The sequence below is a fragment of the Bacillus rossius genome, chromosome 1, assembly GCF_032445375.1.
Source record: "Bacillus rossius redtenbacheri isolate Brsri chromosome 1, Brsri_v3, whole genome shotgun sequence".
NCBI classification, from domain to species: domain Eukaryota; kingdom Metazoa; phylum Arthropoda; class Insecta; order Phasmatodea; family Bacillidae; genus Bacillus; species Bacillus rossius.
Genome location: NC_086330.1, coordinates 272,830,433 through 272,840,401, shown reverse-complemented (window position 1 = coordinate 272,840,401; position 9,969 = coordinate 272,830,433).

Genomic DNA, 9,969 nt, shown 5'->3' with positions numbered 1-9,969 from the left:
TCTAGCCTCTAGCTGCTGGCGGCGGTCTGAATCGGTAGTGAGTGGCTCTGGCAGGGCGCACCGCACGCGACTCGAGCTGGCCACCAGGAGGTCGCGGGCCTCGCAGTCCACGTGCAGGCGCCAGGCAGCTCGCTCCACCACAGCTGCAGTCTCTAGCCTCTAGCCTCTAGCTGCTGGCGGCAGCCTGACTCGGTAGTGAGTGGCTCTGGCAGGGCGCACCGCACGCGACTCGAGCTGGCCACCAGGAGGTCGCGGGCCTCGCAGTCCACGTGCAGGCGCCAGGCAGCTCGCTCCACCACAGCTGCAGTCTCTAGCCTCTAGCCTCTAGCTGCTGGAGGCAGCCTGACTCGGTAGTGAGTGGCTCTGGCGGGGCGCACCGCACGCGACTCGAGCTGGCCACCAGGAGGTCGCGGGCCTCGCAGTCCACGTGCAGGCGCCAGGCAGCTCGCTCCACCACAGCTGCAGTCTCTAGCCTCTAGCCTCTAGCTGCTGGCGGCGGTCTGAATCGGTATTGAGTGGCTCTGGCAGGGCGCACCGCACGCGACTCGAGCTGGCCACCAGGAGGTCGCGGGCCTCGCAGTCCACGTGCAGGCGCCAGGCAGCTCGCTCCACCACAGCTGCAGTCTCTAGCCTCTAGCCTCTAGCTGCTGGAGGCAGCCTGACTCGGTAGTGAGTGGCTCTGGCGGGGCGCACCGCACGCGACTCGAGCTGGCCACCAGGAGGTCGCGGGCCTCGCAGTCCACGTGCAGGCGCCAGGCAGCTCGCTCCACCACAGCTGCAGTCTCTAGCCTCTAGCCTCTAGCTGCTGGCGGCAGCCTGACTCGGTAGTGAGTGGCTCTGGCAGGGCGCACCGCACGCGACTCGAGCTGGCCACCAGGAGGTCGCGGGCCTCGCAGTCCACGTGCAGGCGCCAGGCAGCTCGCTCCACCACAGCTGCAGTCTCTAGCCTCTAGCCTCTAGCTGCTGGAGGCAGCCTGACTCGGTAGTGAGTGGCTCTGGCGGGGCGCACCGCACGCGACTCGAGCTGGCCACCAGGAGGTCGCGGGCCTCGCAGTCCACGTGCAGGCGCCAGGCAGCTCGCTCCACCACAGCTGCAGTCTCTAGCCTCTAGCCTCTAGCTGCTGGCGCCGGACTGACTCGGTAGTGAGTGGCTCTGGCAGGGCGCACCGCACGCGACTCGAGCTGGCCACCAGGAGGTCGCGGGCCTCGCAGTCCACGTGCAGGCGCCAGGCAGCTCGCTCCACCACAGCTGCAGTCTCTAGCCTCTAGCCTCTAGCTGCTGGCGGCAGCCTGACTCGGTAGTGAGTGGCTCTGGCAGGGCGCACCGCACGCGACTCGAGCTGGCCACCAGGAGGTCGCGGGCCTCGCAGTCCACGTGCAGGCGCCAGGCAGCTCGCTCCACCACAGCTGCAGTCTCTAGCCTCTAGTCTCTAGCTGCTGGCGGCAGCCTGACTCGGTAGTGAGTGGCTCTGGTGGGGCGCACCGCACGCGACTCGAGCTGGCCACCAGGAGGTCGCGGGCCTCGCAGTCCACGTGCAGGCGCCAGGCAGCTCGCTCCACCACAGCTGCAGTCTCTAGCCTCTAGTCTCTAGCTGCTGGCGGCAGCCTGACTCGGTAGTGAGTGGCTCTGGTGGGGCGCACCGCACGCGACTCGAGCTGGCCACCAGGAGGTCGCGGGCCTCGCAGTCCACGCGCAGGCGCCAGGCAGCTCGCTCCGCCACAGCTGCAGTCTCTAGCCTCTAGTCTCTAGCTGCTGGCGGCAGCCTGACTCGGTAGTGAGTGGCTCTGGTGGGGCGCACCGCACGCGACTCGAGCTGGCCACCAGGAGGTCGCGGGCCTCGCAGTCCACGTGCAGGCGCCAGGCAGCTCGCTCCGCCACAGCTGCAGTCTCTAGCCTCTAGCCTCTAGCTGCTGGCGGCAGCCTGACTCGGTAGTGAGTGGCTCTGGTGGGGCGCACCGCACGCGACTCGAGCTGGCCACCAGGAGGTCGCGGGCCTCGCAGTCCACGCGCAGGCGCCAGGCAGCTCGCTCCGCCACAGCTGCAGTCTCTAGCCTCTAGTCTCTAGCTGCTGGCGGCAGCCTGACTCGGTAGTGAGTGGCTCTGGTGGGGCGCACCGCACGCGACTCGAGCTGGCCACCAGGAGGTCGCGGGCCTCGCAGTCCACGTGCAGGCGCCAGGCAGCTCGCTCCGCCACAGCTGCAGTCTCTAGCCTCTAGCCTCTAGCTGCTGGCGGCAGCCTGACTCGGTAGTGAGTGGCTCTGGTGGGGCGCACCGCACGCGACTCGAGCTGGCCACCAGGAGGTCGCGGGCCTCGCAGTCCACGCGCAGGCGCCAGGCAGCTCGCTCCGCCACAGCTGCAGTCTCTAGCCTCTAGTCTCTAGCTGCTGGCGGCAGCCTGACTCGGTAGTGAGTGGCTCTGGTGGGGCGCACCGCACGCGACTCGAGCTGGCCACCAGGAGGTCGCGGGCCTCGCAGTCCACGTGCAGGCGCCAGGCAGCTCGCTCCGCCACAGCTGCAGTCTCTAGCCTCTAGCCTCTAGCTGCTGGCGGCAGCCTGACTCGGTAGTGAGTGGCTCTGGCGGGGCGCACCGCACGCGACTCGAGCTGGCCACCAGGAGGTCGCGGGCCTCGCAGTCCACGTGCAGGCGCCAGGCAGCTTGCTCCACCACAGCTGCAGTCTCTAGCCTCTAGCCTCTAGCTGCTGGCGGCAGCCTGACTCGGTAGTGAGTGGCTCTGGCGGGGCGCACCGCACGCGACTCGAGCTGGCCACCAGGAGGTCGCGGGCCTCGCAGTCCACGTGCAGGCGCCAGGCAGCTCGCTCCGCCACAGCTGCAGTCTCTAGCCTCTAGCCTCTAGCTGCTGGCGGCGGCTGCCCCGAGGTGTCGCTCAGCCTGAGCGCGCCGATAACACACACACCAACTGTTGCATTAGTTCTGTAGTTGCAGCACACCTGTTATCAAATTAATGGTATGCTCCCCAGCCATCAAAAATAATTATGGTACTCCCCTGGTACGTGCGTGAACGTAAAATAGGAAACTAAGAAATACAAATACTTACAAGTTGACAATTTTACACACATAAACTGGACCACCGCTAAATAATATAAGTGTAAATACCCTAAAAGTAGACTGCCAAATATAGAAGGTTAGAAATAACTCAAATTTAAATCTAAGCCACACATTACGTTAACGCATAGAGTAAACGACCAAGATAGAAGCTAACCAAAATAAATATTTTAATAAGGCAGAGACTGAATCGAGGCAGAGTACGACTGAGGCACTAGGCCGAAAATCATTTCACCGAAAGGCACTAAACCGAAAGGCGCTAGACGAAAGGCACTAAACCAAAAGTCGTTTCTCCGAAATTTCGGTAAAATTACTTTCGGTCTAGTGCCTGCCTGCTATCCACGAATTTTTCAGATAAGAAAAATTATGTCTCATTCTTTACCACACGAAAAACTTTGTTACTATGTGACCCGATTTCTATGATTACGAAAGTTAATGTGAATTTTAGATTTGATGAATGAGGAATATTGATGCAATAAGGTTCATCACTCCGGCAGATACTGCTCACCCGTTTCTACTGACCACGTGGGTCACGCCCGGACTTTTCCCCAGTACGAAGCCGAGGAGGAAACACTCACGAGCTGATGTTCCCTTTTCCCTTCATTTGTTCTTTCAGTCCCTCCTCCATTATCACCTCGTGCTCTGAATTTTTTTTTGTAAATGGTAAAGAAATATCAATAAATGAAACATTACAGATATTTGTACATTTGTACATTTACATGAACACAAAATGTATCCCTACAAAAAAGTGTTCGCAGTAATACTGGGATCGGATTATTACCCGGGCATTTATGTTTTGTGTTGTCCCAGTACCTCCAATAGTTAAAGTTATTTAAATAAAGTCTAATTATTGATGATTCGATTTTATCTTCCGTGGTTCAAAAACATTATGCTCGAATTAAACATTTATTAAAAATTTTCTATCAATTTCATATATGCAAAAAATAACCATACCCATATGTCGTAAAAAGTTCCAATACCTTTATAGGCAACTGTTTTCCAAAGAAACCACTTGTAAAAGAGGAAGGAAATGTTTTTCTGTGTGGAGCAGAAGTAGTCTAGTTTCGACCGCCAGGGACTCCTGTTCGGACCTGCCGCCCGTCATGGGACTTCCCGACCGGACGGGACCGCGAAGTTGTGTGTTTGCAGAAGAGTGGTTCTCCCACACTTCCCCCCCCCCCTCTCTCAGCCCGCCCCACACGCCGAGTCACGTGATCGATGTCGGAGCGGGAGCGACTGCGAGCTTCACTTTGTTAAGTTGCTGGCCCGGTTATCTTTGTTTACCGGTCCCTGGAGACACTCCCGTAGCGGGCCGTGTCCATTTATTATTTACCGCCTCTCTCCCGGAGGCTCTTATCAATTCCTCGCCAGGGGCTTGTTTATCCCTGTGCCCCCCCCTCCTCCACCACCTTGATCTCCTCCAACATCCCTCTGCTAACAACTCGCGCGGCGCAGATGCGAGGCTGGGATCAAAGACATCCGTCAGCGCCGTCTGCCCTCCGAGCGAGTTAATGAAGCTGTGTTTCCCCGAACACAACTCTGCAGATAGCAATTTCAAAACAAGACCTGGAACAAACAAATGATACCTTGCAAAGTGGACAACGAAAACTAAAAAAATAAATAAAATAAAACATTCTTTCCTCAATCACTGAGTAAATGAATGATATCGAGGATTAAGGTTCGGTCTTACACCATGTTGTTTATTTAATTTCTTTTGTTTAAGGGATTTTCCTGTTAATTTATCACTCTAGTGATCACAAATTGTGTCACCAAATTTTTACTAAATATTACAAATAGCTATTAAAAAGCACTTATCACTTGGGAAAGATTTTACACGCACGATGTCACAGTAGGTGAATATAGCGTGTGAGACAGAAACTTAAGACCTGTTACTATGTTATTTACTTGGGGCTGTTGGAATAAGCCCTTCTGGCTAGTCACATGGATATGGAGGGTATTTTTTTTTGCTTTCCTGTAAAGTTGCCCTATTTTAACAGGTTAAATTGGTTCTGAGATAGAGATATGCTCAAGCCATTCCATGAATTAGGATGAATATTAAAGCTATAAAATACACATGAAAGCAAAAACTATGTACTTTTATAGCTATAAATTACGCGTTTTGGTACAGGTTAACAAAAACAAATAAATATATAATTCTTTACGGTGAGATAATTTGCAGTGACCAACAAATTTGTTTTTCAAACAATTTATTATTATTATTTAAGCGATAACATTAATTTGTTGTGGCTGGTAAACGATTATGTTTTCTGTAAAATAAATATTCTGAATTAAGATATCTACAATATCTCTAAAACTATTAAATATAAAATATTATATATTGACAGAATACATTCTTTCTATTTTTTTTGTAAGAATACGTTTAAAGACGACTCACTATATATAAAGCGTTCCAATACCAACATTATAAGAAGAAACTTTCCCATAATTATGTGGTGATTACAAGTGAATTATATAATTGGTTTTATATTTATTGTAATCATTAAACCTAATTTAAAGTAAGAACTGCTTAAGCAATTTTATTAGGGAAGGTTTTTAAAAACATTAATTTTTATATCCGAGGGAAAATATTGATGAGACATTAACATTACAAACATTTTCATATCAAACGGAAAATGTTTGTTTTCGATAACAATAAAGCTTGGTAAATTCAACAACGATGTTAGTCTTATAAACAAGATGATTCTAAACTCCAGTCTGATTTCCGTCACCGCAAAAAAAAAAAAGTGTTCCTGAACATATTGTTACCAACTAACGTGGGAAGAACTGGTTTCGTAAAGATAGCCCAATTCAATTTTATTACCGTTTTATTAATTACTAATATTTACATTACCAATAAACGATTGTACTTAAAAATGTCTTATCGCCAATCACTCACACTTAAAAAATATTTATTCGCAAGTCACTTAAATCTGTCTTGTTCCGCAGTTCGTACTCCTCACTGGAGCTAGGCTCAACAGTGGTTCGCCCCTTACCAGGCTCCTGTCCACACACACAGTCTCGTGCCATTCGGTCACACACACACGGTCCTGTCGCCTCGCGTTGCGGCACTCTCGAGGGGGTCTCTCACCCTCTTCGCCGATGTCGCACATCCCTTCACTCGCTGAACTCTCAAAACTCTCGGAACTCCCGCTTAGACCGGCGTCGTCACTTATATCCTCACTGCGTCCTTCCTTGAAGGTGCGAGAGCGGCTGTGACGTGTCGCGTTATTACGAACCGTCCCGACGACCAAAAATTCCAGAAAGGCAGCGTTTATTTGCGCCACTCCGCGCAGACCCCTCTGGAAAACCACAAAATTCCAGGCCGCATAAAATGTCAGTGACTATATTCTGAGGCGGGAAGATGAGCGGGGAGCGGAGGGGAATGTTAGCCAGACCCTTGTAATCCGGCAAGGCATGCGTGACATGCATGACGTCAGCGCCCGTGCGAGGTCGCAGCCAGACTCGTTGGAAGGCCCGCTCAGGTACCTGGCACACGACGCGGTCTTTCCTCCTAGCACCCTGGTAACACTATGATGGAAGTTTTTAACATATGCATATAATTTTGCCATCAAATAAGGTTCATTTCATATACACTTAACATTTCCTACACACATTTAGAAGAGATACCACGGATTTCCTAGCAAGGTATTGGGTTACAGGGGGTGTCGGTGGTGCATACCTTAACCACTGGGCCAACAACAAGCCTTAAACTCAGCCATTTAAGTAAATTCGATATTCGTCAAAATAAATCAAACTATTTTACTTTCAAAAATGGTACCAGAATGCCTTACACATATTTTATTAAAACAAATAAAGGAGTCGATATTTGAAGTATCATACAGAGTTCAATCAAATTTCAGTCACTTACTAAAACTTTAAGAAAGCTTTCTTCCTCAAATCATTTTACCTTCTTACAGTGAGGTATTTAGTGTTCTTGATGAAGTACGATTTTCCTAGCACACTTGAATCTGCACCTCGCAACGTACGCCCGAGGAAACGCCACACCCTTGTAGCATCAAAATACACTAATGAATTATACTTAAAACTCAAAAAAACTTACGCATGGTAAATAACTAGAAATTCTTCATGATGCTTTTCCAAATATAAATGACCAAACTTAAAAAGAGTTCTTCGCAATAAGAACTATTTTATCCAACAAGAACAAATTCCGCAGAGACTGGGGTTGAACGCTCAGGGTGACCTGCTTACATTGTGGGTATCTAAACTTTGCAAAAAATGCAAGAGCGCTTAAGGACATAACACACAAAAAACCACAAGAAAACTACAGATTGTGTACAAGACACGAGATTCGCAAGACATTTCAAAACATAAATATTGAAATTTAAAACTGAAGAATAAACTTTGTTAGTCGTGCTTCTTTCCATAAAATTTGTTCCACATAAACATGTGAAATTGTTATAAATTTTATTTAAGATCGTAATTTGCTTTCACTATATGATAGTTTACCAAAAAGTTAAAATGCAACACGTATGATAAAAAAAATCTTAGCAATCTTAACAAAAATGTATGCATATTTAAAAAATTTTGTAACACTTCACTTGAAGTACAAAAGATGGAAAAACTAGCCCAAATGCAAGAAGTTTAAAGTTGGTCGATTATTGTGATGGGTTCTTGCATCTTGCGTAATATATAAACGGGTAAATGGGGACATCATTGATTTACTTTTGTGTATTTCATTCTAGTTTACCAAAATGCCCTTTAACTTACAAGCTCGAAAAATATTTAGTTAAAAGGGGAGCAGTATAACAATAGTAGTACAGAAAACACTGTCGCCAGCTCTGGACAGATCAAACTGTAAACTTTAGGTTTCACAATTGGAGGCAGAAGAATGCTTAAAACAAATCAGGGCAAGGAGAAAAATATGGATTAGAGCAACGTTTCTGGCAAATTGTGCTTAATGCAAACGTTCAGAACAGCAAATTAAAAAAAAAATTTTAATAAGTAATAAGTAGAGAACTGCTAAATTCGCGGTTTCGATGGCCTTCAGGATAGACTGCACATACCCCTGTACACTCGGGCAAATAACGCAAGTTCATTGGCTGCCGACTTGTATGTCGTCTCAGCTGGTTTGTCTGTGATTCGATCCTTCTTTGGTTGAGGGTTTATAACTGTTTGAGATTCGTCCAGATGAACAGTAAGCCAATAGCAAAATTATCTATGAGGTATATGTGTTTGTATTCTAGCCTATCACTGAATGATACGCGAATTTTGCAGGTCTCTAGTAATAGTAATTTATACACCTACACCCCCTTTTCGTAGCTTTAGAATCAAAGGATGTACAAAAAGGCCTAAAGGCTACCGGGTATAACACCAGCAATTACATTGGTTGCCAGTGTTAGTTGTAGGTTAGTCAGTTACTAATCACCCTTGCAGATGGCTGCAACGAGGCATGTCTTAAGTAGGGAAAACCAACATTTCCATGGACATGGCCTCACGCAAGAAGCCAAAAAGTACATAGTATCAATTGTGCAGCATAATTAAGGATTATTGGGAACAATTAATTATTGACATAAAAATTTAATTTCTCATTTTAATTTTGACATAGAATTGATACATAAACGCAAATTAGTTATCTTATTGTTCTCTCCCATTAAATCTTTTTCCACCGGGTTCCTCGAAAGGTTCCCAACGCCTGAATAGAGATTTTGCAAACCCTTCGAAGCGCAATCAACTAGACTAAATTAATACCCGTTTTAGGGCACGTCCACTTATTGTAACTTTGTCTAACTTAGTGCTCCTTATTGCCTTCCCAGTGTGCTCCTTTGTGCCTTCCTCAGCATGCGCCTTGGTGCCTTCCTCGGCGTGCTCCTTGGTGCATACCTCGGCGTGCTCCTTGGTGCATACCTCGGCGTGCTCCTTGGTGCATTCCTCGGCGTGCTCCTTGGTGCATTCCTCGGTGTGCTCCTTTGTGCCTTCCTCAGCGTGCTCCATGGTGCCTTCCTCGGCGTGCTCCTTGGTGCCTTCCTCGGTGTGCTCCTTGGTGCCTTCCTCGGTGTGCTCCTTGGTGCCTTGCTCGGCGTGCTCCTTGGTGCCTTGCTCGGCGTGCTCCTTGGTGCCTTCCTCGGTGTGATCCTTGGTGCCTTCCTCGGCGTGCTCCTTGGTGCCTTCCTCAGCGTGCTCCTTGGTGCCTTCCTCGGTGTGATCCTTGGTGCCTTCCTCGGCGTGCTCCTTGGTGCATACCTCGGCGTGCTCCTTGGTGCCTTCCTCAGCGTGCTCCTTGGTGCCTTCCTCAGCGTGCTCCTTGGTGCATTCCTCGGTGTGCTCCTTGGTGCATTCCTCGGCGTGCTCCTTGGTGCATTCCTCGGTGTGCTCCTTGGTGCCTTCCTCAGCGTGCTCCTTGGTGCATTCCTCGGTGTGCTCCTTGGTGCCTTCCTCGGCGTGCTCCTTTATGCCTTCCTCGGTGTGCTCCTTGGTGCCTTCCTCGGTGTGCTCCTTGGTGCCTTCCTCGGCGTGCTCCTTGGTGCATTCCTCGGCGTGCTCCTTGGTGCATTCCTCGGCGTGCTCCTTGGTGCATTCCACGATGTGTCCCCAGGGCAGCTCCGTTTAGAGAGCTGTCCTGAGGTGAACAACGCTTGTCACGGTCCTGTTTGGGTTTTAGACCTGCGAGGCACGATTTGGGCTCAGGTCATTTCCACTTCCCATCAGGACAGCATATTTCTCCCCCTTTCCATGAACTTCGCCGAAAGCACTGACCGGGCCTTAACCTCGGCTCCCAGTGGGCCAAAATCAAGGACATCTCGCTGTTGGCCAAAAGGTCCCCGTTCACCATCTTGTGGCGAAAACCCCAACTACTATACTTCAGTTCGGTGAGTATCGAGGCCTCTAGAAGCTGACGCCACAACTCTCTCTCTCTCCCTTTTAGCGCGACAGAGCGCAGCCCAGT